Raw genomic sequence first — 27,357 nt, 5'->3', positions numbered from 1 at the left:
AATGATAGTTCATATGCACTTGAATTGAAGAATTGTCCAAGTTACTGCAAGTCAAATTCCACATGCCATTTATAATTTTACAGTAACAAAAATGAATGGTATAAAAGGCATTTTAAAAGAGGTGTTAACACTGCCCATCTGAAACATAGTATCATTAACCTTAATGGGAATAGGCATCCATGAGATAAGATCATTTGATAAAGCTGATGACAAATCCAAGAGCCATGGGATCTAATGATTCCAACCTCTGGAAGGCTGTATCCCAACTGACTATGGATCTTAACTACCATGTTATCATTCAGATACACCAAAGAGGGAAGACTAAAGGTAACATTGCCGAAGCCAAAACAGCATAGCAATTGTTATAATGTCAAGTGCATGACTTTTATAATTCAGGTTTATCTATCTGTTCTTTTGATGAGCTGGATTCAGATGAAACAAAATATTGTTTTGCATCTGCAATTACAAGAAAGCATTCACTCATTTCCTTGACAAAGTATACTTCTTTAGTTGTAGAAAAGGATTCCATATTTCCACTGTCCAATGGGTTTTTAGGGTTATAAATATAATTTTGGAAAATGTGACTTTTTAAAAGGTCAGAAACATCATTATTCAATTGTCTAGTCTCTTTTTATAACAGTAGGTTATGGCAGTAACTGTTGAATATGACAAGCAAAATCACAATTTTTAGTGGTAGTGTCAGAATCCATATGTGAAAAGTTTGTAGGAATGCGAACTTCCTAGAAATGGACAAAATAAAGAATAAAAACTATTTGTAGGTGCTGGACAAATTAGACTTCTTGGGGTTCAGTGGTCATATTTATTAAGAAGGATTGATCCATATGATTTAACACTATAGAAAAAGAAACAGTATTAACTTAGGGTCCTAGTAACAAAGACAGAAGGCTTAGGGAAAGATATCTGATAGATAAGCCTAGGCTGGAGCCTTCAAAAGGCTGGGCAACAAGCCACAACATCGCCTGAAACAATGTTTGGATAATATGCCAGATTACCAGGACCATATCAGATCCTGATAAACAACCAAAGAAGGAGTCTGAGCAGACAAAATGTAAACCAATCAGAAATGAAGCCAAAATGGGAGCAGGAGGAAGTCTGAACTGTGGGCTTGAACTAAAAACACAAGTCCAAAAAATATAAGATCCGCTAGCAGCCTTTATGGGAGGATGCCTGAAAAGCATTTCATGAGGAGAAACATGTAATTCCCCTCTTGGTCTACTTTGTAGATGGAATAAAGCAAAGAGAAGAACAGGAGATCTTTTAAAAGGGGTTTCAGAGCCTAGTTTTCCAATAAGGGATTTAAACTCTTTAAGGTGATCAAACTGAGCTGAACTCTGGGATGATAAAGTATATAAAACTTAGGAGAGATCTCCAAATTAAAGTAGATTTGAGAGAGAATGGAATCGGTAAACTGAGTCCATACAAGGTGTAGGGCAGGGGGCATATTTATGCACAATGTCTTTTAGAAACATTTTGGCTACAAAGGCAACTGTTACTTTAGAGCCAGGAATTGCCTCTATCCAATGAGTAAATTGATCAACAAGAAAAGACAAATTCAATAAGGCCTGCAAATAAAGTCAATCTATAAATGTTTAAAAGGGGGTATACCTAAAAGCATATTAAAAGATAAACAACTAGGGCATGCTGCACAAATTCAAGACAAAACAGGAGTAATTCTTGAAGCACTCTAACCCCTTTTAATTGTGTCTACAATTCTTTGTGTGCCATAATGTCCTTTCTTATAAATAAAAAGACTTCTCTGCTGGCTTACCATTCTCAGTCACCCAGACCCCAAAGACCTGTTTTGTCTTTTATTGCTGTTTCTATTTTTCTATTTTTATAGAATCATCTACTGGAGAAGAAGCCATTTTCCTGTCATTAAAAGAAATGCCAAAGATAGCCCCTTCAAAACAGCAAATGTTGCAGCTTCACCTGCTGCATCATTGCCTTGAGAAACTGTCAATGCAAAATAGCAGACAGTAGGAAAGGTCTCAAGGAGGAGAATGGCTGAGAAAAGATCTTTGATGAGTTTGACATTAATAAAAATCTTTCTGGAAGGAGTGAGAAAATTCCTCTGAGTCCACAGCGCATTCCAATTGCACAGCAGACTCTAAAAGCAAAACAGGAGTCTGGATAATAGCATTTTTACCAGCAGCAAAGGGACATATCTGAGTCAAAGTCACCAATTCCACAGCTTGAGCACTGAGGCTGTCCCAATGGCTTCATGGACAGAGAGCACAGTATAGTGCCTGCCATCTCTAGTGAAAGAAGAACCATCAGTATAGAGAATATGGAATTCTGGAGGGGAGTGTCCGTAGTGTCATCATGGTGCCATTCAGTCTTGTCCACCAGAGACGCACAGTTGTATAAAAGTTCAGTAGAAATGGTTGCCAGGAAGGAGTGCTGCAGAATTGAGAATAGAGCAATGTTTAAGAGTCATATTTTCCTTTCCCAAAAAATCACTTCATATCTTGCTAATCTCTGATCTGAAATGATGTGGTACAGCCCTTAGGAAGGATGTAGCAATAACTCTAAAATCACTAGGCCTTAGGAGTGATGTGGTTTGATGCACCTAGGTTACCCTGCCCCAGTTTATTCTATATGACCAGGATGCTGAGCTCACAAACATTGCTGAATGTCTCATAAAAGCCTGTTGGTCAGTGATAATGGGGTTTCTGAGACTAATGAGCAAGAATAATAAGGTGTTTAAAGTTGTACAGGTGCAGAATAAAATTGAGTGTCCACCACTTGACAGTGATGTTTCAGGTCTAAAAACACACCTCTGAAGCATAGTTCTGTTCAGAGAATTATGGGTAGATGTATCTGTGCACAAAGTTAGAACTAGACCACTCCTCATCTCCACTTCTAAACCATAAAATTAGCATATCAGTGACACAAATCACCTGGTTTCTCTAACTTTTCTTTATAAATTTATCTTCCTGTTACCGATTCTTTGCTAATTTCTTTTGGAATTTAGCCTGCTCTAATTGGTATTACAATTATTATTTGCCTCTTGAGTTGAAGATAGGTCTGAGCCTGAAAATTCTTTTGACATACCTTGTGATACTGCTGTGGAATCCCTATATTTTTGGCATTCCCCTTGAATCTTAACCAAAAGACTTAAAGATGGTGATGGAGAAGAGCCTCAACCTCGTGGAGGTCCTGCACTATTAAAGGGTTTCCCATAATTAAGTCACTAACCTTTTCCACTAAAAGGGCAGTTGCAACAACAAGCAGAGCAGAGCATTGGAAGCCACAGAATCCAACTGGACAGAATATTAAGTAACAGAGAATAAAGAAGGTTCAAAATTCTTCGTCAGGACCCCAGAAGCCACACTGCCTAGCTCATGAACAAAAAGTAAATGTTTTACTAAAGGTAGGGAGCTTTAGGACAGGTATAGGCTGCATAACTTTCTTGAGATCAGTAAGAAAGGCAAGATGTTCAGATTCTAATTGTAAAGGTTCAGGTACTCAGTCTATAATACTGTTAAAGACTTGGGAATGTCATCAAATGAATCCATTGCTTGCAATAACCTGCAGCTCCTAGAATTATTCATAATTGCTTCTTGATTATCAGCACAGACTGCTTCAGAGCTTGTGTACATTTGGGAGAAATAGAGTGAGCATTGGCAGACAAAATTAAACCAAGATATTTACTTGAAAGAAGGTACCACTGTACCTTCTATTTGGAGACTTTATGGCCCTGTAGATGAGACTGAAGAAGATGATGGCCATCTTCTTGGCAAATGTCAGATATGGGTAAGATTGGGAGGAGGTCATCTACATATTAGATCAAAGTGGAACTCTAGAAAGTGAGAGGCTTGATCTTGCTGTACCAACTGGGAAACAAAACAAAGTGGGATTTTCTACTTAAGCTTGAGGCAGACAAGTCCAATTATCCTGTGTATTCTTGTGTGTATCCTGTGTGAAGGCAAATAGGTTTTGAGAATTTAGGTGAATGGAGATACTAAAGGCAGAGTACAAACCTCTCACTGTAAAACAGGGAATAGAAAAAATAATGGCAAATTGGGTATCACTGGAAGTCTAGATCTAACAAGCATTAAAAGCATATAGGTCCTGAACAAAGAGATAATCAGGTTTGCTATTTAGACGTGGTTTAAGCTTTTTAACCAGTAGAATAGGAATATGAAAGGGGATTTACATAATATTACAACACTTGTTTTCTAAAGAATCAATATAGGGGAGATTCTTTTAATTGCTTCTTGTATAGATGATGGGAGTCCCTTCTTGGTAAGATTGTAACTGAGATAGTGGATTTCAAAAGTTCCATAGCAGAGGATGAGTTGGTTCATAGTCAGGAATGTCTGGTGAAGACTAGTTTGGGTGGTAGAAAATAAAACTGGGAATAATGGAACAATACATTATCATCATCATAGAGGTCCAGAAATCATGGACCAAGACTCTTCTGGAAGGTGAAAAGTAATCACCAGAGAGGCATGAAATAGTGGCTTTTAATTTGTACAAAAGATCTTACTCCAACAGATTAATAGGTACCTTGGTCACTTGTAAAAAGGAATGTACTGAAAGAGGGTGTATAGTGACAGTTTACAGCGATATCATAGGAACAACTTGGAGTGCTCCCGTAATTCCTACAATCTTTTAAAGTCTAATAGGAACACCCTGAGAACTTGGCATTATATTTAAGACTGAGCTGGAGGGGCTGGTGTCAATCTATTATAAGAACATTACCAATGTTAAAAGCTAACATGAGATTCATCAGGAGAGGCAAAACCAGGGATACAGAAAAAAAGAAGTCTTCCCTAGAATCTCTGTCCCTGTCTTTTGCCAACATTTTAATACTAAAGACTCTCCTATGGGTCTTATAAATCCAGTGCTATTGAAAAGTGAGTAGTAATAAAGTCACCCCTACTCTGAAAATTCTGATCACATTTTTTCATTTATTCTCTTTTGAAATGTTTTCTCTTGTAGCAATAAAAACATATAGAATCCTCACAAGTTGGAGTCAGAGTCACTTGGGCAACATCTAGGAGGGAGGGGGCTTCTTCTTGACCCTTTTCTTTGGGACCTTTCCATCCTTGTCCCTACCCTAATAAACATCCTGAGGAATGGCTTTGAGTTCATTTATATTCTTTTCATGCTATTCCTGACAGGTCTTAGGAAACTAATTACATATATCTTACTGTGATTTATTAACAAAAGCTGAATCAACTATCCTAGCATCCCTAAGTTGAAAACATCTAACTTTATTTTTTTTGGCCTTTTAACATAATCTGTTATGTATGTGTTTGAGAGTTTCATTTTTCTCCTAAATGGTTTCTTGAGGATACCATTGTCCACTTCTCAGGATATGTTGCACAATTTTCTGTTCTTTTAATCAAAGTAGCACTAGCTTGTGTCAGCCTAGCACAATTATCTGTATCATTAGGGTTCTACAAAGATCTTATAGGGGTCAGTTGGAAGATTTCTCTGTCCAGCAAAGTCTTGGGCTCCTGCCAGCCTATTTTTGCTTCCATAACAGCTGTATTTTCCTTGGATGAAAGTATGTCCATTAAAGCCATAGCATCCCCCCAATATAACTGTCCTCTCTAAAAATGGCCTGATTGATAACTCCAGGGTCCTCATGGAATTTTGGGGTGGTCTTCCTCCAGAAGAGAAGATTAGAGAGACTAAAAGGATGATAATTTCTAAAAATGGCTAAAGCTCTATTACTGAAATCTTGAACTATCATGTCTTGAAAAGGTAAAATGCCAGTAAACTGTTTCCTAGGAGATTCACATGAAGTCAGATTCCCTGTAGCACTGCCATGAATCAATTTTCCTTGAATAGATAACAAATCAGCAGGTAGTCTTCCATTCCTAGAGGGAACAGGGTTCTTTAGGATAGAGGACTAAGTTGGGGCAGATGGAAGAGTAGGAGGATTAGAATGAGTGAAAGGAGTATAAGATAGGCAAAAAAAAGAAAGAAAATCCTTTCATTGCTATGACCAAGATTCACCACTAATATACACCCAGCAAGACCAATAATTCATTTGATAGTTTTTAATAGCCAATCTCAATTTTTCCAAAATGTAGTAATCCAAGGAGCCATACTTGGGCCAAAACAGTTCATCAGCTAATTCACTAACAGTTTTAGACTATACTTAAATTTCATATGCTTTTGTTAATAATGTAAGAACCAACAGTTTGCTTTGACTGCAGGATTTAAGCAGCTTTTCTAGAGGTATCCCTGTAGGAATACTGCCAACTGTTCCCACTGTGATTCTTTAAAGAACTATTAAATGGGAAATCAACAGTAGCCATCATAAGTGACCCAGGGGAGGTTAGTTAGGAAGTTGCCTAGTGAGGTTTCCCTTTGTTCCAATCAAAGCATAGAATTAAAACTGTTATAGGTTACTTATCACTTTTAGCAAAGTATTCAGAGATAGAGTTCTTAGGGTTGCCTTGAGAGGCAGGGCCCCCTTCTAAGGATTATCCTTTAGAAGTTCCCTGCTAAGGAGTCACATGGTTCAACCATATCCCTTGGTTCTTGCTTTCTACTGTGACTCAGTTTACCTAGCAATAGAAGTGTGTCTGCCTTAGAAGTATATAGTCATAGGCCTGGTCCTTGACTCATGGATCTAATAAAACCTCGGAAATCTCACCAGAAGGGGTCCCTCCCAAAGTTTCACAGCACTCCAACCAGTAGTCCTTCCCTTCAAGACTGCTGTCACAGCACCATGCTTGAAACAGTCTTGGTGCAGCTGCTATTAATTTTCATGTCAAAGTAAATGCTTGGTTCATGATTTAAAGGGTTACCTGAGCACTGATTCTTGATTCTGAATGACTATTTGGGAAAAGGCCAAATGATTACGTAAAAACATTTTTTTTTTTGTCTTACTAGCTGAACTCTGTATTGCTTTGGCAAACTGCCAGTTGGAAAAAAGTGGTTGTTAGTATTACACATTTTTCTCACATCTTCCAGTGAAGTATTTACTTTCTCTTTAAAGTTTTCTGCTAAAAGCTTCATGTACACAATTGATTTTAAGAGGCCTCTGTTATAATTTTGATATTATGCCTGTATAATAACTTAGTACCTAGGTGCAGGAAATGCTGTTCTATTTGCAAAGGAAATTCCTTAGCTTATTAGAAAAGTAAATTATCTTATAAGAGAATGCCTTATAATAGATTTCCCCCTTTTTTTATCAGAAACTTTTACACAGAACATAAAAACTTCTGACTGGTTTACAATATCTCATTTGGGAGCTTGCCTTGCCTCAGAGAAAATTTGGTTCAAGGCCTCTTTGAGGAAGTCCCATCATGAAAAAATACTATCAGATCACTCTGAGAATTTCTCAACAAGAGTAGCTCCAGAGACTGGAGTCTTGGCTGGCTTGCCAATGTTAGAAAAAAACCTTTAATAAAGAGAAACTGAGGCACAGGGTAAGAGCATAATCTATTTATTAGCAAGGCTGGAAGTTGCCAATAATAGAGATCAATAATCTTTAAGTGACCAGCAATACACCTTATAATCAAATCACTTATTATGCAGTTTGGTAGCGCATCCAAATTACATACAATGATGCAAACTATACGCAGACTATAATTGGTTTAGAAGGAAGGCAAAGGATGGGTATATATATTGCACTGATTGACAAGAGGAATATCAATATCAATATCAATAAAGAAAAAAAAAGTCAAGTAATATCCTCTGGAAAGCCCTGTGACAGACACCAATTAACAGTAAAGAGATCCAATTCTAGGCAAAATAGCTCCTGACCAGATTGATCTATCCACCATTCAACTTTGTTATCTCCCTCAAGAGACAGGACCAGCTTGTCATACTTAAGTAGGTTCCTTAGTTCTACTACAAAACCCCAAATTATTAAATTCAAATCTGATCCATAGATGTTAGTTACAATGCTTAACATTCTTAACCATTGATCAATTAATAATCTAGATTTTGCATCTTGTAACAACCTGGTAGCCAGACACCTTTTGAATCTTAGACCATGTTTCTGCTTTCTCCCCTGAGCAGATAGTTTAAATAGTACAGCACAAACCACATATTCTTCTTTCTTCAAACTTGGTACTAACTCTTTTGGGTTTCCTCACCCTCACTCCATTGCTGCTATCTAGTTTTTTGCTTAGAAATGAACACAAATCAGTAGTTGGACTGAGTTCAGTGACATGATGAAGATGCATAGTGGGTCATTAAGTTTGAAGTCAAGTTTCAGTTTATATTTTACTCATATTGTGTAGGTGAATATTATGAGGTGTAAAATAAAATAGAAATTTTCCTCAATTTTTAATGTAATTTAAAATATATTATTTCCCAAAATTTCTGCTTCTTGTTCTCTATTTTAAAATTAGAATATTGGAGATGTATTTTAGTCAAAAAAAAATTATGAGGTTTATATAATGGGAATAAGATCTTCCAGATGAGAAACCCTTCTAGATACTAGAAAGAAATATTCAATAGTTACATTTTGTCAATTCATCAATTCTTTTCTGTTGTGTCTCCATATTTTGTGTACTTTTTATAAAGTGAAATGTCATTTTATTTTGGAAATGAAACCCAAGGAGTTTTATTAGTATGACATTTTATGATATTATTATTATAAAATATCATCCAATAGTCTTATATCACTTGATAGTTTCACATTTGTTATGGTTGTATTAGTGTTCCTATTATAAACCTTATTTCATGGAGTAAAGGAAATGAAACCCAGATTTATAACTATATTTTAAAATAGCAATCATCAAAACTATTCGGTGCTAGCTAAGAAATAGAGTGGTGGTTCGGTGGAATAAATTAGATACACAAGACATATTAGTAAGTGATTATAGTAATCTACTATTTAAAAAACCCAGACTCCAGCTTCTGGGATAACTCACTATTTGATTAAAACTGCTTGAAAAATTGTATACCACCTTTGACCCAGCAGTGTTACTACTGGGTTTATATGCCAAAGAGATCTTAAAGGAGAGAAAGAGACCCAGATGTGCAAAAATGTTTATGGCAGCACTTTTCATAGTGGCTAGAAACTGGAAACTGAGTGGCTAGAAACTGGAAACTGAGTGGATGACCATCAATTAGAGAATGGCTGCATAAATTATGGTATATAAATATTATGGAATATTATTGTTCTATAATAAATAATCAGCAGGATGATTTCAGAGAGACCTGAAGAGACTTACATGAATTGATGCTAAGTGAAATGAGCAGAACCAGGAGATCATTATGCACGACAAGACTATATGGTGATCAATTTTGAAGGATGTGGCTCTCTTCAAGAATGAATTGATTCAAACCATTCCAATTGTCCAGTAATGAAGAGAGCTATCTACACCCAGAGAGAGGACTATGGGAACTGAGTGTGGACCACAACAAAACATTTCCACCCTTTCTGTTATTGTTTGCTTGCATTTTTGTTTTCCTTCTCAGTTTTTTTTTTCTTTCTAGATTCGATTTTTCTTGTGCAGCAAGATAACTATATAAATATGTATACATATATTGGATTTAACATATAATTTAACATATTAAACATGTATTGGACTACATCTAGGGGAGGGGGTGGGGGGAAGGAGGGGAAAATCTGGAACAGAAAGGTTTGCAAGGGTCAGTGCTGAAAAATTACCCATGCATATGTTTTGTAAATGAAAAGATATAATACTAATTTTAAAATTCAGTATAAAAGTGAAAAAAAAAAAAGAAAAAGAAAAACTGTATACCAAAATAGGTCCAAATGGATACATGATTTAGACACAAAGGGTGATACCATAAGCAAATTAGGTGAATGGGAATAGTTTATCTGTCAGATATATAGAGAAGGAATTAATTTGTGATCAAATAAGAGATAGAAAACATTATGAAATGTAAAATGTATAATTTTGATTACATTAAATTAAAAAAGGTTTTGCATAAATAAAAACAATATAACCAAGATTAGAAGGAAAGCAAAAAGCTTATAAACAATTTTAATAGCAAATGTTTCTAATAAAAGCCTAATTTCTCAAATATATAGAGAACTGAGTCAAATTGATAAGAACACAAGTCATTCCTCAATTTATAAATGGTCAAAGCATATGAGCAGTTTTTAGACTAAGAAACCACAGTGGTCTATAGCCATATAAAAATGTTCTAAATCATTATTGATTAGAGAAATGCAAATTAAAACAACCCTGAGGTATCATCTTATACATATCAGATTGATTAATATGTCAAAAAAAGAAAATGATAAATGTTGGGGAAGATATGGAAAAGTTGAGACACTAATGCATTGTTGGAGGAGTTGGTGAACTGATTCAACCATTCTGGAGAACAATTTGAAACTATGTCCAAAGGACAATCAAACTGTGCATTCCCTTTGACCCAGCAATACCATTACTAGATCAGATTCTAGTAATCTAGTAATCTAGATTACTAGAAATCATAAAAAGGGAAAATAACCTAATAGTACAAAAATACATATGTTTTAGTATACAAATATAAGAGAATATTATTGTGCTTTAAGAAATGATGAGCATATGGTTTTCAGAAAAACCTAGAAAGATTTAAATGAACTGATGCTGAATGGAGTGAACAGAAGCAGAACACTGTACAATAAGACAGCAACATTATACAATGATCAACTATGATTGATTTAGCTCTTCTCAGCTATGGAGTTTGAATTCAGATCAAAGCACACTATTTTCCACACATGGCTTTTCCCTTTTGTACTATTTCTTCTTTCACAGTATAATTAATGTGGAAATGTTTACATGATTACAGATGTTTAACATATCAGATTGTTTGCCATATTCGGGAGTGGGGATTGAAAAGAAGGAGGGAGAAAAAAATTGAAACCCAAAATTTTATTTTAAAAAAGAATGCTAAAATGCTAAAAAACTATTTTTACATGGAATGAAAAAAAACCAAAAAATTTAAAAATAATAGAAAAGGAAAAAAGAGAAAATAGGTCAGCCACATAAAATGACAAGTGACTGATTTAGATAAAACTTTTAAACTGTGATGACTAAGAGAAAGATAATTTAATAAGTCTTTGGTTTTGAGAATTTATACAGAATAAGGAAATAAAATTTGTTACAAATTATTCTTATTCAGTTTTATATTTCACTCAGTATTGCATAAATGCTACATTCTCATTATCTCTCCATTTCAAAATAATTTAAACTAAATTATATTGACATTTTCAAAACTACTAATTTTTTAGAAACCAAAGCACTGATATGTTTTTAGGAAAAAAAGCAAAGGAATTACCATGTAAACATAGAAAATATATGGTATTGCGGCATATTACTACCCTTAAAATATGGAAATTAAAAGTTAATTCTAGTTTTATATTACAAAATAAATAATTTAATGTTTTCAAATCTAAAGACTTCTTTGAAAGAACAAATCAGTCAGAAGTCAATATACCTGATAGATTGATGAGAATTACTTTTTGTATGTTGAATACCAAAACAGAGTAGATTCAGTCCCCAAAATTCTCTGATGGTAAAACTTCACATTTACTCCAGCTTATCAAGTCATAAACCTTTATTAATTCATGAACCTTGTAGAGTACAATTTGACCCACCATATCTGCTTTGCATTTGAATCTCAAGGTACAGTTTCTTCCTCCTAGTGAATGTTTCATAATCAGAAAATATTGATAATCTAAATCCTTTATTCACATATTTATGCAGATCATTAGTCAAGATGTTAAATGGTTTGGGAAAATAATTCTACCAAGTGCACATTAATCCTTTTTTGCTCAGTTTTAATCATGCTAGTATTTTATTTTATTTTATTACGTTAGCCTTTTATTTACAAAACATATGCATGTGTAATTTTTCAACATTAACCCTTGCAAAACCTTCTATTCCAACTTTTCCCCTCCTTCCTCCTACCTCCTCCCCTAGTTGGCAGGTAGTACAATTCATGTTAAATATGTTAAAGTATATGTTAAATACAATATATGTATACATATTTATATAGTTATCTTGCTACATAAAAAAATAGAATCTAGAAAGAAAGAAAAATACCTGAGAAGGAAAACAAAAATGCAAGCAAATGATAACAGAAAGAGTGGAAATGCTATGTTGTGACCACACTCATTTTCCACAGTTCTCTCTCTGGGTGTTGCTGATTCTCTTCTTTACTGGACAATTGGAACTGGTTTGAATCATTTCACTGTTGAAGAGAGTTACATCCATCAGAGTTGATCAAAAATATGTATAAATGAAATTGTTAATGATGTGTCACTGAAGAAAGAGGTCTTCTGATCAAAAGCAAGAAAAAGGAATATAGTTTGGTAGTTCATGTACTGTGCTGGTACACAAGAAATGTTAATAAAAACAGAAGAAATTCTCTAGTATATCAAATGGATCTTCTATAACAGAAATGTCAAACAACAAATCCATGATGCTCCAGAATGAAGTATGAACCAAATTAAAATATAATTGGGAAATATTTTAAAAATAAATAAAAATACAACAAAACATAGATAATGTTACATTTTGAAACTCAGTCAATATACAACTTTCAGGGATGTTTATGTGAAAATTTGTAGCTTCTCTTTTTGTATGGAGTATTTAGTAGAAATCCATGAAAAAAAATTGTATAGGATTAAGTGCTGAAGGATTGTGATCTTCACCAGTGGAGGGAAAGCTCAAAATGAGAAATATTTTGAAAAATTAAAATAACTTTATGACTCCAATAAATCTATTCTAGCTTTTATATTTGTCAAATCTTAGAATCAATGGAGAAAAGGTAATCTTTAGCATTTAAAATCTAAAATTCTAAAGCCGTATATATAGTGTGAAGACTTTGAAGTGAGGGAAAGAAAAGACAATGAAAACTGGGGAACAGAAATATTCTAATGATCAGAGCTTTCTACCAAAGAATCAGGCTGCCATATAAAGTAATGAGTTCCCTCATATTGGAAATACTCAATCAGAAGCCTTTAGAAAGTTTTTTGCACTGATGAAGAAAGAAGTTGGTCTATATAACTTTTAAGGGCACTTCAAACTCTAAAATAGTATATTTCAATTTTGGTCTCTCATTTTCAGCTGCTTCATGAAATGATGCAGTGAGAAATTAATAGCATCTGCCCTTCAAAATGGAATTTCTCGGAATCTGGGATTCTCATCATATAGCTGCCATTTCTTCAGTTCCTTCAATTTTCTCTAAGGTTGAATTGAATAAATTAAAGGGCATTGTAAGCTAGAGATTTTCCATGAAATTTTCCATTACCTTGGAATGCAGAGAGCAGCATTTTGAACCTCTAAAACAAACTTCTCTTTTTACCTTGTTTCTAATCTAACTAAAAGGGGATCTTTGAAAATCCCCTTCTCAGAAAAATAAAGGGAGGGGGAAAGAATTTAGATATGATTTTATGTCATTCAGAGATTTACAATTCAACAAGCCAACTCTAAGATTCCTTGATTCTAATTTCATCTACAAACTGATTCTCTATTTGAAGAGGGATTACCTTTTCACAGCAGCATCTTTTCTGAAAGTGACTACTACAAATCCCCTCCTTCCTTCTCTCATGCAAAGGGGACTGAGAAATTTGATGCCTTGAATGTCAGGTTAAAATGCCAGTTGCTGATTACTCCTCTAGTCCTTGGGGAGTCAGATATACTTTTACTTCTTAATTTTTTTATTTCTTTTGATAATACATACACTTTCTACTCCTTTGGAGGAGGAAGGAGCCAGATCTATGATTTCATTGGAAAATGAATCTCCCAGTGAGGAAATTCCTACCAGTTCAGACCAGTATCTGCTCTCCAACTTAACCTTTTTTTTTTTAATTGCAGAATCTATTTATTTATTTAAATTAAAGCTTTTTTTTTTTTTTTCTTGAGGCAATTGGGGCTAAGTGACTTGCCCAGCGTCATATACCTAGGAAATGTTATGTGTCTGAGACCAGATTTTAACTCAGTTCCTCCTGACTTCAGGGCTGATGCTCTAACCATTGTACCACCTAGCTATCCAACTTTTTATTTTCAAAACATATGCATGGATAATTTTCAACATTCACCCTTGCAAAATCTTGTGTTCCAATTTTTCCTTCCCTTGCTTCCACTCCCTCCCCTAGATGGCAAGAAATCCAATATATGCTAAACATGTGTAATTCTTCTATAGGTATTTCCACAAATATCGGGCTGTATAAAAAAAATCAGATCAAAAAGAAAAACATAAGAAAGAAAACAAAATGCAAGCAAACAACTACAAAAAGAGTGAAAATATTATGTTGTGAGGAGGGAAAGAGGGAAAAAGAAGAGAAAAATATAACTGGGGATAAACAAGATGGCATCAAATAGATATAGTAATTTTATCTGTGAATGTGAATGGGATGAACTCTCCTATAAAACAGAAGTAGATAGTAGACTGGATTAAAAGCTAGAATCCTACAATTTATTGTTTACAAAAGACTCACTTAAAGCAGAGTGATACATTTAGAGTAAAGATAAAAAAGGCTGAAGCAGAATTTATTATTCTTCAGCTGAGGTAAAAAACAAACGAACAAACAGGGGTAGCAATGCTGATCTCAGGTCAAGCAAAAGCAAAAATAGATCTAATTAAAAGAGATAAGAAAGGAAATGACATCCTACTTAAAGTTACCATAAATGATGAAGTAATATCAACACTAAACATATATGCACCAAGTGGTACAGCACCCAAAATCTTAGAGGAGAAGTTAAGAGAGCTGCAAGAAGAATTAGACAGGAAAACTGTCTAGTGGAAGATCTCAACCTTGCTCTCTCTATCTCTCAAACCACAAAATAAATAAGTTAAGGAAGTTAAAGGAATCCTGGAAAAGTTAGGGATGATAGACCTTTGAAGAAAATTGAATAGAGACAGAAAGGAATATACATTTTTCTTGGCAGTACATGGAACCCATAAAAAAAATGGCCATGTATTAGGGCATAAAAACCTCAAAATAAAATACAGAAAGGCTGAATTTTTCTCAATTCATGATGCAATAAAAATTGCATACAATAAAAGGTCAGGGGAAAATAGACCAAAAATTAATTGGAAACTAAATAATCTAATCCTAAAGAATGAGTTAGTCAACTTTTTGTAGTGGCTAGAAACTGGAAATTGAATGGATGCCTATCAACTGGAGAATGGTTGGGTAAATTGTAGTATATGAATGTTATGGAATATTATTGTTCATAAGAAATGACCAGCAACATGTATTGGTTAACCTGCCATCTGGGGGAGGGGATGGGGGGAAGAAGGGGAAAAATTGGAACAAAAGGTTTGGCAATTGTCAATGCTGTAAAATTACCCATGCATATAACTTGTATAAAAAAGCTATTTAAAAAAAAAAAAAAAAGAAAAGAAATGACTAGCAGAATGATTTCAGAAAGGTTTGGAGAGACTTACATGAACTGATGCTGAGTGAAATGAACAGAACCAGGAGATCATTACACACTTCAACAACAATACTATATGAAGATATATTCTGATGGAAATGGATATTTTTGACAATGAGAAGATCCAATTCAGTTCCAATTGGTCAATGATGGAATAATCAGCTACACCCAGAGAAGGAACACTGGGAATTGAATGTGGACTATTTGCATTTTTATTTTTCTTCCCACATAATTTTTACCTTCTGAATCCGATTTTTCTTGTGCAACAAGAGAACTGTATGGATCTGTACACATATATTGTATTTAAGATATACTTTAACATGTTTAACATATATGAAGCTGCCTGCCATCTAGGGGAGGGGATGAAGGGAGGGAAGGGAAAAGTTGGAACAGAAGTGAGTGCAAGGGATAATGTAAAAAATTACCCATGCATATGTTCTGTCAATAAAAAGCTATTAAAAAAAAAAAGAATAGAATTTGAAAAAGCACATGGGCTCTGGGGCTCACTTTTTCAAATTTATTCCTCTAGAAAACTGGGACACTAATATATCATTGGTAGAACTGTGAATGGATCCAGCCATTCTGGAGAGCATTTTGGAACTATGCTCAAAAAGTTATCAAACTGCATATCCGTTGACCCAGCAGTGTTACTACTGGGCTTATATCCTAAAGAGATCGTAAAGGAGAGAAATGGACCTGTATGTGCAAAAATGTTTGTGGCAGCCCTCTTTGTAGTACCCAGAAACTGGAAATTGAATGGATGCCCATCAGTTGGAGAATGGCTGAATAAGTTATGATATATGCAATGTTATGGAATATTATTATTCTGTAAGAAACGACCATCAGGGCGATATCAGAGAGGCCTGGAGAGACTTACATGGACTAAATAAAATGAGCAGAACCAGGAGATCATTGTACATGGCAACAACAAGATTATACGATGATAAATTCTGATGAATGTGATTCTTTCCACCAATAAGATGACTGATGCCAGTTCCCAATGATCTTGTGATGAAGAGAGCCATCTACACCCAGAGAGAGGACTGTGGGAACTGAATGTGGATCACAATATAACATTCTCACTCTTTTTTGTTGTTGTTTGCTTGCATTTTTGTTTTCTTACTCATTTACTTTCTTTTTTTTTAATCTGATTTTTCTTGAACAGCAAGAGAATTGTATAAATATGTTGATTTGTTTTGAAAATAAAAAGCTTTAAAAAGAAAAAAAAAAGAATAAGTGGCAAAACAATAAATCATAGGCACAATCAATAATTTTATCCAAGAGAATGACAACAGTGAGACAACATACCAAAATTTGTGGGATGCAGCCAAAGTGATTATTAGAGGAAATTGTTTATCTCTAAATACTTATTTGCATAAAATAGAGAAAGGAAAGAATTTGGCTTGCAACTAAAAAAAGCTAGAAAAAGGACATATTAAAAACCCCCAATTAAATAGCAGGTTCGAAATTCTAAAAATAAAAGGTGATATTAATAAAATTGAAAGCAAGAAAACCATTGAATTAATAAATAAAACTGGGTCGGTTTTATGAAAAAAACAATAAAATAGATAAACCTTTAATTAATTTGATTAGAAAAAGCAAAGAAGAAAATCAAATTGTTAGTTTCAAAGATGAAAAGGGAGAACTTTCCCCCAAGAAAGAGGAAATTAGAGCAAAAGTTAGGAGTTATTTTGCCCAACCATATGTCAATAAATATGATAATGTAAATGAAATGGAGGAATACCTATAAAAATATACATTGCCCAGATTAACAGGGAAGAAAAGTACTTAAACAGTCCCATTTTAGAAAAAAGAAATAGAACAAGCTATTAATCAACTCCTTAAGAAAAAATCTCCAGGGCCAGATGGATTTACATGTGAATTCTACCAAACATTTAAAGAACAATTAATTCCAAGACTATGAAAACTATTTGAAAAAATAGGAAAAGAAGGAATCCTATCATGTGATATAGATAATGTGCTGTTACCTACACCAGGTTGTATGAAAACAGAGAAAGAAAATTATAGACCTATTTTCCTAATGAACATTGATGTAAAATCTTAAATAAAATATTAGCAAAGAGATTACAAAAAGTCATTCCCCTGGATAATACACTCTGACCAAGTAGGATTTATACCAGGAATGCAAGACTGGTTCAATGTTAGGAAAACTATTAACATAATTGACTATATTAATAACCAAACTAACAAAAACTATATGATTGTCTCAATAGATGCAGAAAAAACATTTGATAAAATCCAACATCCATTCCTATTAAAAACACTAGAGAGTGTTGGAATAAATGGGATTTTCCTTAAAATGATCAGTAGCATCTATTTAAAACCATCAGCAAGCATCATATGTAATGGGGACAAACTAAAATCATTCCCAATAAGATCAGAAGTGAAACAAGGTTGCCCACTATCACCATTACTATTCAATATTGCATTAGAAATGTTAGCTTTGGCAATAAGAGGAGAAAAAGAATTAGAGTAGGTCATGAAGAAACCAAGTTATTACTCTTTGCAGATGATATGATGTTCTACCTAGAGAACCCTAGAGAATCACCTAAAAAAGCTACTAGAAACAATTCAAACTTTAGCAAAGTTTCAGGATACAAAATAAATCCATATAAATCATCAACATTTTTATATATTGCCAACAAAGTCCAGTAGCAAGAGAAAAAATAACTTGATAATATAAATTATTTGGTAGTCTACTTGCCAAAGCAATGTCAGGAACTATATGAATATAATTACAAAATACTTACCAAACAAAAAAAGTAAAGATCTAATTAATTGGAAAAATATCAAGTGCTCATGGGTAGGCCAACCTAATATAACAAAAATGACAATATTACCTAAATTAATCTATTCAGTGCCATACCAATCAAACTCCCAAGAAATTATTTTCCAGATTTAGAAAAAATAATGACAAAGTTCATCTGGAAGAACAAAAGGTAAAGAATTTCAAGAGAATTAATGAAAAAAATGCAAATGAAGGTGGCCTAGCTGTGCCAGATCTAAAACTATTTTACAAAGCAGTGGTCATCAAAAATCTTTTGGTACTGGCTAAGAAACAGAGTTGTCGATCAATGGAATAGGTTAGGTTCACAGGACAAAATAGGCAATGACTATAGTAATCTAGGAGTTGACAAACCCAAGGACCCCAGCTTTTGGAATAAAAACTCACTATTTGACAAAAACTATTGGGAAAACTGGAAACCAGTATGGCAGAAACTAGGCATTGACCCACACCTAACACCGTATACCAAAATAAGGTCAAAATGGGTTCATGATTTAGACATAAAAAGTGATATTATAAGGAAACTAGGACAAAAGATAGTTTACCTCTCAGATCTGTGGAGAAGGAAGAATTTGTGATCAAAGAAGAACTGGAAATCATTATTGAACAAAAAATAAATAATTTGATTATATTAAGTTAAAAAGATTTTGTACAAATAAAACAAATACAGACAAGATTAGAAGGGAAGCAAAAACTGGGAAAACATTTTTACATTCAAAAGTTCTGATAAAGGCCTTATTTCTAAAATACATAGAGAATTGACTCTAATTTATAAGAATGCCAGCCATTCTCCAATTGACAAATGGTCAAAGGATATGAACAGACAATTTTCAGATGAAGAAATTGAAACTATTTCTAGTCATATGAAAAGATGGTCCAAATCACTATTGATCAGAGAAATGCACATTAAGACAACTTTGAGACACCCCTACATACCTCTCAGATTGGCTAAGATGAGAGGAAAAGATAATTATGAATGTTGGAGGGTATATGGGAAAACTGGCACACTAATACATTTTTGGTGAAGTTGGGAAGTGATCCAACTATTCTGGAGAGCAATTTGGAACTGTGCTATCAAAGGGCTATCAAAATATGCAAACCCTTTGATCCAGCAGTGTTTCTACTGGGCTTACATCCCAAAGACATCTTAAAGGAGGGAAAGGGAACCGCATGTGCAAAAATGTTTGTGGCAGCCCTTTTTGTAGTGGCAAGAAACTGGAAACTGAGTGGGTGTCCAACAATTGAAGAATGACTGAATAAATTATGATATATGAATATTATGGAATATTATTGTTCTATAAGAAATGATCAGCAGGATGATTTAAGAGAGGTCTGGAGAGATTTACAAGAACTGAGGCTAAGTGAAGTAAGCAGAACCAGGAGATCATTATACAATATATGCAATAACAACATTATTTGACAGTCAATTCTGATGGACATGGCTCTTTTCAACAATGAGATGATTCAGACTATTTCCAATGATCTTGTGATAAAGAGAGCCCTCTACACCCAAAGAGAGGACTATGAGAATTGAGTGTGGATCACAGCATAGCATTTTCAGTCTTTTTGTTATTGTTTGCTTGCATTTTATTTTCTTCCTCATTTTTTTCCTTTTGGATTTGATTTTTCTTGTGAAGCAAGATAATTTTACAAATATGTAAGCATATATTGGATTTAACATATTTTTACCATGTTTAACATAAAAAATTAAAAAAAAATAAAGTGAGGCAGCTGGATGCCTCAGGGGATAGAAAAAAAATATGTATACATATATTGGATTTGACATTTATTTTTAATATGTTTAATATATATTGGATTACTTGTCATCTAGGGGATAGGGTGGGGGGGAGGAAGAAGGAAAAATTTGGAATACAAGATTTTACAAAGGTCAATGTTGAAAAATTATCCATGCATATGTTTTGAAAATAAAAAGCTTTAATAAAAAAGTAAGTAAAAAAAAATAAAATACTATGTTGTGATACACACTGAGTTCCCACAGTCCTCTCTCTGGGTGCAGATGACTGACTCTCTTCATCACAAGACCTTGGAATTGGCCTGAATCATTTCATTGTTGAAAAGAGACATGTCCATCAGAATTGATCATCATATAATCGTTCTTCTAATTTATAACCTTAAAAGACTGCCCAGAACATTGAGAGGTTAAGAGACAATATAGTCAGTATGTGTCAGAGATGGGATTTGAATTTAGGTCTCACTACCTTTTGCTCTTAGATTTTTCTCAATATTTTTGAATAAATAACACACAAAACATAGTCAGCATCATTACCATTTGTAAAATGATCTTCCCTGATTTGAGATAGGGGAACATGTTCAGACCAGAAAAATCCTAGGTGTTGTCTCCATCTCCCAGGAAACACAAAGATGATAATAAATCCTCTAATTTTTTTTTGATAGTTTCTATGTCATTTGGAAAGCAGGGACAAACAGATTAATTCCATTATTAAAGCTAGCTGGAACAGCTAAACTAATTATCCAAAGGCATGAAATGGAGAAGCAGACTCCCCCTACCCCCACCTTAAATGTGGGAGAGAAAGGAAGTCAAACAAGTTATAACACTTCTAAAAATGTAAGATCTTTGAGAATATACATGACTTCAGAATTTTCTAACAAATTATGGCTTAGTTAAAAAACATAAAATAAGTATTGTGTAGTTGCAAACTGCTTTTTAAAATTTACACAAAAAAACCAGGTCAACAATCCAGTTCCTTAGGAATTACCATTTCTTCCCTACTCTCCTCCTTCTCCTCAATTCAGTCATACTGCAACAAGTCAAGAGTGAAATTGAGGTTAGGATTCCTAATTTCTGATGGGTAATGATGTGATTAGTTCTGTCTTTAAAGTTATTTTGAAACTTAGCGAATTAAGACCATTTTTTTTCATTTCTCTCTCACATTATAAACTATCTCCTGATGCCAAACTACTATTCAGATGTTTAATCTTTTCCACATGTACTTTCAAACTCCCTGTTATAAAGGGATCATAGAATGTAGACTATATACATGATTCAGAGAGATTTTTTAAAAAGAAAATGAAAGTATTCCATGGATCCAAATCACTTTAATAAGTTGTCCTGCTTAAAATTTTAAGATCCTCATAAAGTCTTCATAATGTGTTATGTAGGGCAGGGTTGTTTCTTAGAGAGTGACTAATGTGTCAAAACAAAGTATATCAGCAAACATAAAAAAGAAAGGGATACTTGGTAGTCAGTTCAAGCACAGGTAGATTGGAAAACACAGTGGTTTTTGCTACAATCAAGCTATAACTATGGGCAATTGGCTTAATCTCTATGAGTTCCATCTTCCTCATTGGTAAAATGGGGATGATGAGCCTCAGAGTTGTTGTGAGAATATGATAAAATATTTTTCAAGGCTTAATGTGCTATATAAATTTCAGTTAATATTATTATTCTAAAGTTCAGTATTCTAACTTGTCAATCACATTATATAATGTCTAATCAGATTAGAATCTGAGTTCTGTATGCATTAATGTTTTAAGCCAATGATGGAATGATTCTGCCCAATTAATTGGAGGAAAGAGAAGGGGAGGAGAAGGAGAGATCTGAGTGAGCATATAGTAATGATGCTATATGCCTATGTAATTTTTGCTATTATAATTATCATAACTTATCCAGGGGTCCTCAAACTTTTTAAATAGGGGGCCAGTTCACTGTTCTTCAGACTGTTGGAGGGCCGGACTATAGTAAAAACAAAAACTTTGTTTTGTGGGCCTTTAAATAAAGAAACTTCATAGCCCTTGGTGAGGAGGATAAACATTCTCAGCTGCTGCTTCTGGCCGCGGGTGTAGTTTGAGGATCCCTGCATCCTCAGGAGAAACAGTCAAAGTAGGGCAGTTGCTGATGATGCTGAGATGGGGAGATGATTAGAATGGATCTCCAGTTGCATCTAAGAGAAAGGTGTTCAGTTACTATTCTTTATTCCTTAAGTCTAACCATGAATTTAGTTCTGTAAATAGTAGGGAAATAGATTCAATATAACAAATCAAAAGAGTCTGAGGTAAGCAACTATGAAGTGAGAAAGTACAGGTTTAGAGAACTTTGATTGAGCATGGACACCTGGGTTCCAGCCCAAGTGCCATAAAGACTAACTGTACTGATGCTGCCTTAGAACCCACCATCCTGATAATATTACAGTTGACAGTAACTATCAACTTGCTGTGGACAGCAATAGGGCATATCATTTAATTCTGACCAATACAGTAAAGTTCCCCTGACTTTTCATCTTAAATAATGCATGATCCCCTTAGAATAGAACTATATTCTCCAATGAATCATGCATATTGGCCTGAAAAAGTGGCTTTCTATTGGGAATGGTATCAGAACTTTATTCATATATAATCCCTTTGTGGACAGAAACAGAGATAATATCTTGCCTTTGGGGTATGTGAGGATAGTCTTGGATATAATAGGAAGCATGTGAATTAGCTTGACTGAAGGGATGCAAGTCTTTGGCTTCTCTCTCCCTTTTTTAGGTGTGAAAGTTAAACGCTACTCTGACCTTTCCTCTCTCTTGCTTAGCCATGAGTCAGCAAGTCAACATCAATTAGTCCTTTTTTTTCCTCCAGGCTCTTCCTATTTTAAGGACAGAGCAGTAGAAAAGCTGAAAAAGCTCCCTTCCTCCTTCCTTCCCTCCTTCTCTTCCTTCTTCCTTCCTTCCTCTCTCTCCCTCCTTCCCTTCCTTCCTTCTTTCCTTCCTTCCTTTCATCTCTGTCTCTCTGTCCCTTTCTCTCTTTCTCTTTCCCTCTCTCTCTCTCTTCCTTCCTTCCTTCCTTCCTTCCATCTCTGTCTCTCTGTCCCTTTCTCTCTCTCTCTTTCTCTCTTTCTCTCTCTCTCTTTTTTCTCTTTCCCTCAAATCCCAGAATTTAAAAAGTTCATATGGCCTTCTTTCTAGGCTCTGCTGGGCTAAGGACAAATATTGATCCATTAAGTAATTCTTTATCTTCTATGTTGTGTTATTTTTAGATTCTATTTTCATCATATACAAGTGATTTTCATTTATATGTTAATAGTTCTCATAAGAGTTCATATTATAGGTAATTCAACTTTTGAGCATAAGGATTTTCTTATTTCTCTATAATCTAGAAGCTGATAGTTCCCTTTAAATCTGTCTCTTAATGAAGCAAAATTATATATTTATTTTTAAAAGTTCACTTTCCAGACACTTAATCCCCAGATTGTCTGTCCATTTTACATAGGTCTATATGTCCTGGAGTATATTTTAAGAAGGCAGGTCAATGATGACCCTGCCAGGTTCTATTTGTGATCCTATTTAAAGACCATCGAGTCTGGGATATAAAAAGGAAGCCATCTTGTTTTGGTGGATCACTCTGAATGGGGCACAGCTTTTACCAGCTAGTAGTTTGTGTTCTACTGGAGATATGGTTGCACAAGAGGGGGATCTTAAATAGTGATTGTTCTCAAGAACCTCATCCAAATCCAACACCCTTTGGCATTCCTTCCCTGTAATCAAAACCATTCAAGTAGTGGTGGTGAATATAATAAATGTGTTTCTGTTTCATAGTACACTGGGACAACTTTCTTTGTCAAAGAGAATCTAGAGCCCCTGTGGAAATGACCAAATCCTAAATATTCCAGGAGTCATGATCTCTGACAAATTTGGACTCAATGATAGCAGATGGAATTTGGAGTTACCCTCTTCTAGTAGACTTATTAATATCATTCATCAAAGGCTGAATTGGTCAAAAATTCTGACTTGTAGGACCTATTTCAAGGAGTCAAGTAAAATAGAGATAGATTAGGTAAAAAGAGAAATGCCTTAGTGTATAAAGAAAAGATTAAGATTATACTTTAGTATATTAAGACAATGTAAACGAATAACATGTTGCCAAAATTATGATATGATATTACATTAATATACCTGTTTCAAACAATCACAATAAATTAATAATTATTAGCCTTGGCTGAGAAGGAAGAAGAATTTTGTTAATACTTTTGGGAAACTGTGGTGATTTCAATGATCCTAAACAATTTATATCTGAAAAAGGCCAACATTTTAATAATATAAGTCCATCAGTGATTTTTTTAAAAGCATATTAAGAAAATAGATATAGATTTGAAAGGGACTCAGAGGTGATTTGAACCAGCCCATTTATTTTACAGATAAGGAATCTGAGACTCAGAAAATTTAAGATATTTGTTGCCCTATATCATATGAATAATATTTAATGGAGCCAGGATTCAAACCTTCTGACTGCAATTTCATCATTTTGTTCATTGTTCCACCTGCTTTCAAAAGGCATGTGGCCTTCCAGGCAAAGATGAGGAGGTACATAAAGCTAAACCTCAGAAAAGAGTAACTTTGGGGCTCACATAGGGAAGAATTTTTTTTTTCATTTAGTAATAGAGAGTCAGGATGAGTATTCCCAAGTGTTTGTAATTGAGTTGAAGATAAAGTTCACTAAGATCACCATATTGAAGGGGAACATCTACATAAGCCTTGATTCCTACATGTCATATTAAAAGTGGGGGGAAATGATTACAGAATTTTACAATAGTTTGGGCTGTCACAGTATTAGAACTGAGTTAATTCCACCATCAACCTGAAAAGAAGAACTAAAATTGATACAAATCCTGTGGTGGGAACTGGATGGAGCTCTTCAAATCTTTGTAAGGTGCAAACAAATAGCATTTTACAGCTTGCTACTTGAGTTATTAACCCATCTTTGGTTGTCTATGTCAGAGGGTTCTTAGGATGTCAACTAATCAAATGAAAGTAGAAGTCACATGTCAGAGATCTGCCCTAAGGGGAAACAAAGCTAGGAGAAGGTAGTGCTGAATTATTAGAAAGGCCCAAGGAAAGATACCTGAATGGGAAGTGATAATTCACACTTTGAAAAGTTAGTTATTAGGACAGAGGCATGGTAACTACAAGCGGTTGTATTCACATGCTCAGATTCTATGAATACAGGCAATTATGCTTAGTGGATAGGGCTAGACACTCAAATATGAGCAAATGTGACACGACCCACAGTCTGGGTTAATTTGAAAAGGACATTCTGTCTCCACTACCTGTCAACTTCCTTCCTGCACTCCCAAAAAGGACCTGTTTGTTTTCAGTAAAATATCTTAGTATCTCAGGAGATACTTTTAACTTCTTTACCTAACTTTTTCCCTTGGGAAATGTAAATTGGTTCCAAGAGATATCTACCCAAACCAGAATTGGCAATTTTAAGAGTCCAGCTTGTTCCAAGCAGAAAAAAAAAGTTTGTCTCTGAAGAGGAGTTTGTTTGCTTTCTTTTGTCAGGATATGTAAATCATGTAATCCAATGTGTTTTTCTTTTTGTCTAAATTGACAGGAAATTTAGAATCAAATTCTATTCCCAATTGTAGTAATTTACTTATCTACTCTGGCTGGTAACATTTATTCCCTTATCTAATCTCTGTTTTTATTTTTGTTTTTGTTTTCCATCCTTAATTGCTTTGTTTTGCATTGAGATTTATCTACATAACCTGCCTCCTAACCTTTTGGAGTACAAGCATTAAAAAAGTAAATAAATCAAATAAAAAATTAGTAAGAAAAAAAGAAAATGAAGATAGGAAAGGAAAAGAGAAAAGAGAAAGGAAAAATGAAGGCAAGGAAAAAGAGAGAAAGAAGAAAATAAGAGAGAATAAGAGAGAGAAATTAAACTAATTATCAAATATCCTAATCCTTTTATGAATACACAGATATTATACTTAGAATGACCAAATTTATGGCTTAACCTCCAGGGTGTAGTGATTAGAATGTTTACTTTAGCATTAGCAAGGTTAGATATTGGCATCCTTCAGTGTTAAGAGTCTAACTTTTCACAATACTAATCTTTCACAACCTCAGTTGCCTCATTAGTAAAATGGAAGAAATAGCACTTACCTCACAGGATCTTTACAATGATCAAATAAAACAATGTTTTTAGAAAGATCTGCAAATCTTAAAGTTATATATGACTTCTTGTTATCCATAACATTAAAAATGCTACTGACAGTGAATAGAGGATTTGAAGGCAAAAATACTAGAGTTCAAATCCTCCTTGAGACACTTAATAGCTGAATCATTTAACCTATATCTTAAGTTTACCTATCTGTAAAATGGGAATAATAAGAGGTTTTATTTCATAATGTCATAAGAATTAAATGAGAAAGCGTTTGTAAAACTTTTTGCAAACCTAAAAGCCCCATATAAATGTTCTCTTAGATATTTGCCAACCATAAAGTAAGGAGTTTGTTAAATTTTCCCTGAATGGTGGTCACCCCTTCCAGAAGGAGATGTCAGGGTTCATGTGTGTAACATTCAGTTTTGTAATGATATTTCCCCAATGGTGGTACTGGGATAGCCTGAATTCAGGCTGTTAAATCATTTAGACCAAATAAATCTGGCAAACAAACATAATTATATGAATTACTGTTATTGATGTTTCAGCATAACTGTTTTCCTAATGAAAGTTGAAGGTGTTTCCTAATTAAAGCCTTTTTTATTTAAGCTGGTATTTGTACAGCTGAAATGCTATAATTATGTTTAAATAAAATCATGGTGCTGAGGGCAACATATGGCTTGCATGAAGATAGTAATATTGCTAAGATTTTTTTTAGCATTTATTTCGTGATGTAATGGTTTGTGCAATGTTAGTATGTAGATGCAAAAGGTTGCTAATGATATGACTGTTGAAAATAGTAAGCCCAATTCTGGCAAAAAACCTCCATCTACTACTAGATAGTTTATGGCTTATTGCATATACTAATGCAATATTTTTTCAGGTACAGGATGATAAATAGTGCATAATACTTCAGTAAATGGATAACCATCTGAGCAAATATACTCTGAAAAAAATTTTCCAGTAGGTTTCACTGACTGTGCATTTGGAATCTGTCCACTTGGAGTCCTACACATAGACATACACATTTCTGAATATTGCCAGTACACTGATATATAGATAAATGGAGTAGAAGGAAAAAGGAATATGAGCAAATGAAAGCAAAAAATTGAGTTAACATTTCATCTCCCAGTGACCATGGTCTTTGTCTCCTTAAATTGGTTAAAAGTCCTGATATATCAAGTCAACCCACAGAATTAAAAAAAAAAGTTTGACAGGTGTATCCTATCAGCTGCAATAGGTAAGATAGTTTTGCTTGAATAACTAAAGCATAAGTCACTTGGAATTAGTAATTTGTGT

The sequence above is a fragment of the Antechinus flavipes genome, chromosome 1, assembly GCF_016432865.1.
Source record: "Antechinus flavipes isolate AdamAnt ecotype Samford, QLD, Australia chromosome 1, AdamAnt_v2, whole genome shotgun sequence".
NCBI lineage: Eukaryota > Metazoa > Chordata > Mammalia > Dasyuromorphia > Dasyuridae > Antechinus > Antechinus flavipes.
Note: the sequence above shows the minus strand (reverse complement) of the source record.